This window comes from Hibiscus syriacus, unplaced genomic scaffold (assembly GCF_006381635.1).
Source record: "Hibiscus syriacus cultivar Baekdansim isolate YM2019G1 unplaced genomic scaffold, ASM638163v2 tig00117048_pilon, whole genome shotgun sequence".
NCBI lineage: Eukaryota > Viridiplantae > Streptophyta > Magnoliopsida > Malvales > Malvaceae > Hibiscus > Hibiscus syriacus.
The window spans coordinates 4,387,974-4,391,879 of record NW_024063538.1 but is presented as its reverse complement, the minus strand read 5'-3'; the positions used below and the strand labels follow the sequence as shown (position 1 = coordinate 4,391,879).

At 34.3% G+C, this 3,906-nt stretch overlaps 1 long non-coding RNA gene across 1 annotated transcript; it reads right to left on the bottom strand.

The window, feature by feature from the left end:
- Positions 1–2,256: 2,256 nt before the first annotated feature.
- On the bottom strand, positions 2,257–3,614 carry LOC120197562. The gene is made up of 3 exons (XR_005523279.1): positions 3,563–3,614; positions 2,736–2,842; positions 2,257–2,559 (listed from the first exon to the last, which is right to left on the bottom strand). It is a non-coding gene; the product is annotated as an uncharacterized LOC120197562 (long non-coding RNA).
- Positions 3,615–3,906: the final 292 nt, after the last annotated feature.

Below are 3,906 nucleotides of genomic sequence, written 5' to 3'. Positions count from 1 at the left end.
AATAGCTGAAATACGCCTTATTTTGAGAGTTTGAAAGATTGAGAGTCTTATATATGCAAAAACAATAGCTGAAATACACCTAATTAAATAAATAATATATGAATTAAAATATAAACTAATGCTAAAAATTAAAAAAATCATAGTAAATTAAATAACATAATTTAATATTTGCAACAAAATGTCTCGAGATTTGATCCCACCTTTCATTTTACAATCGTAAATAATAATATGAAATAGTTAGTACAAAAAATTTGGCCAAATAATTAAATATAAAATAAATATAATATAATAAAAAATAATTTTACCTTCTAAGAACTATAACATAATCTACTTATCTTGATAAAAGGAATTGATAGAAGAAAGAATGTGAAAGTAATTTTTGGTGTGGTTTGATGTTTGCATTCGGGTGTATTTATAGGGGAAGGGGATGAGTGAGTCGCCGAATTTTAAGGCTCATGTCATAATGGAGTACCAAATAATTTAAGGTAAATAATAGAAGGTGTGGATGGTGATCCGCGCCTTCCGCCGCGTGTTAGCTTTACCACAAAGGCAAGGATTGTGATCCGCGCTTTGCCCTCGTGGCGCCAGCTCGGACGAAAACCCAGACGCGTTTGGTGATCCGCGCCTTTCGTCCATGTCAACAAATAGATGTTAGATTGTTAAAATTTGGTCAATGTGTGTCTAACATATAATTATTGATTATTTAGGTGTTTTTTTTGGGTAAAAACGACGGCTAACCTAGATTGAGGTCAGTTGTGGTGGATAACTTTCATTCAAGAATGAAAAAAAATCAATTTGATTTGATTTTAAAAATAATTTTTTATTCGATTTTTTTCAAAAAAAAACTTGAATTGGATAATTTTGAGTTATACTTTTGTAAATTCAACTAATAAAATTTTAAATTGGAATTAATTTATGATATACAACTCGAATAATTTAAATAAATCAATTTTTTTAACAATTAGTAGATTAGTTTTCAAGTTTGAGTAAAGTCCATTGACTTGTATGATATAGGCACATCACATATAAAAAATGAATAAATATATATGTATTGTATATGGTTATAGAAAATCGTTTAAATTAGAATTAGATAGTATCATAATATTATAAATGTTTACAATTAAATTTAAATAAAAACTTGAACAACTTGACTGACTTAACTAGAATTTTATAAACTTAACTTATTCGAAAAAATTTCACTTTGACTTAATGGTTGAGCCCACCCATGGATCAGCTGATGAGGTGCCGAAATTTGTTTTGTGGGAAAGTCAAGTGAAGGTTTTGTTTCCTTTGGGCTTTTGACTTTGGAAGGTCCTTTGGTGCTTTTAGTAATTTTACTTTTTGGCTGGGAAGTCAAGTGAAGGTTTTGTTTCCTTTGGGCTTTTGACTTTGGAAGGTCCTTTGGTGCTTTTAGTAATTTTACTTTTTGGCTGCTTGAAAGGCAAGATTGGTGGAAGAATGAATACTCGGCCGCCACTCTAAAAACACTCGATTATCTTTCAATTCCAACTGCCATACTAATGGGAGTTTGCGAGCTGGAATTTGAGTGAGAATTGGATCAGATTTTACTTTTGATTAATCATTGTTGGTAATGCATTAACTAATTTGGGTAAGTTGGGGGTACAGTTATTGCAAAGCACATGCCTTTTCCCTTTCTTAAAATCATTTCCAATTCTTGTCAATGACAGAAAGAAACTTAAACACGTTCATACCATTAATTCAGTTGCAAAGCACATGATAACGTGATGCACTTAAAGGAATGGATATTTGATCCGACTCCAACAAATTCAGATTTGATCCGATTAACTTTTTCCTTTTTTAAAAATTCAGATCCGAATCAGTCAAATTCTTTCGAAAGAATGAGTTGAGTTTGAGTTTATAATGAAAAAAAACCTAACTCTACCTGATGTAATACTATGATTACCCCTTTATCTGTTGAGGGATTTTTACAATAATATAATTCTCTATATTATTTTTTTCCAATTAGATTTCTATTTTACATAATAGAAATAAAAAATATACAAATATATTTGCACCGGATCGGATTGCGTACAAGTACAGGTTTTCACTTAAAAATCGGGTATGATTTTTGGATCAAATGAAATCCTCTTAAACTCATGACGGATCAAATCAGATGAAGATGTTTAACTTTAGGATCAGGTTTAGGTGAACCAAAAACCAGACCTAAAACATGGCCATCCCTAGAGGCTAGAAGGACTTTTAGCCAACCCTTACCAGTTGTTTTCTGGGATGAAAGTGACATGTTTTTATTTGGTGAAATAGAAAACGAAATGAAAGGGAACTGACCTTGAAATCTTAATGAAGTCCAGGTCCATCCTTCCCTGATTGACCAGATGCTCGAGTACCAGATACATTTGGTTTATTCTTTTCCTTTACAAATGCATGCTCATGAACATTTGCAGCAGATAAATTTCACAACTGGTACGATTAGGGAAAACCTATTTCTTTCTAGTATCAAATGGCACAATTGCAGATTCTGAATTCTGGGTATCAGCACTGTCCCGAGCATAAAGGATATGAAAAGTATTTACCCAATTGCTGCATCATAGAAGTAAAGTTCAGCAGTAAATTAAAAAAAGGAAAAAGGATTTGGTACCTAGACAATTAAGCATATTTTCAATAGCAATTATCACCAAACTCGTCACACAACTCAAACTTATATTCAACCAAAGAGTTAAGATAATCACTTCTATTGACCAGAAGAAGAACAGTACCCGGTAACATTGTAGTTTTTGGTTGCAGCAGATACAGCAAGATCAGACAGGGCCTCAGGCTTAGGCCTGGTCATGCCAGCGACTGTTACAGCATCATTAGCTTCCACCTTTCAAAGGAAAAAAGGAATAAACGTTATGTTCGAATGACTGCTCACTTACCGTTCAAAGCAGACACTATTCACACTTTATCTTACTACATGAAAGGAAAAAACAAACCTAGCCACACAATGGCAGCTTCAAATATAGATTGTCAATTCACTTACTGGAGTGAATGTCTTCTCATGCTCTTTTACCTTAAGAATTCGTTCACTCAAGGATAAAGACAGTGTCATGACAATACGGGGGCACCTAGGGAACACGAATATGGACACACAATAAGGGTAGATGATACCTTGCTTTCTACTCCCCACCCTTTTCAGCATTTAGCTCTCCATTCTGTTTTCTTATTCTTCTTTATGGATTTCAAGCATTTCACTTCCTTCAGACGTTTTTTGTTCATTGTCCATTTAGTTCTTCAAAAAAAAAAACGGTGGAGAAAAACTCTTTTATCATGTTCCTGGCTGTGTATTGATCTATTTTGACCATGTCCATTTTTTCCTTTTTGGTGTCCTTGCCTATCCAAGACTGAGTACACATTGTTCGTGATTCTGAAATTCAAACATTCGTACACGATATACATGGTTTTACTCTAGTATGTAACAGATGTTAATTTTTCATATTTACTAGAATTTTTAATCAGATATTGCAATTTTACTTTGGAGATCTAGAAGAAAGAAGTTCAGTCGCAAACGCAGCAATGAAAAGACGCCAAAAGCTGGGGAACTTACAGTGTTGATAAGGTCGATGATGACGCAGAGCTCCTGGTGAGCCTTCTCAACTATGCCGAGGCATCTCGGAGCTCTTCTTCTCTTTTTTCTCGTCCACCGCCCACGATAAGTCTATTCTCCGTATAAGCGATGGCCGCTTCTCATCGTAGCTCGAATCTCTATATAATTAAGAAATTCAATAGCAAAAAGGAAAAAAAAGGACATCAGCACGGATCAGTAAGGAAACAAAGGAGAACTTGATCAAAGAGAGAAGCTTACGGAGGGTATCGTTCGATGGCGTTTCCTTCGATGGCGTCGAGGCGATTAACGGGAAGTTATCCAAGGAGATCTCTAGATTTCAGTCC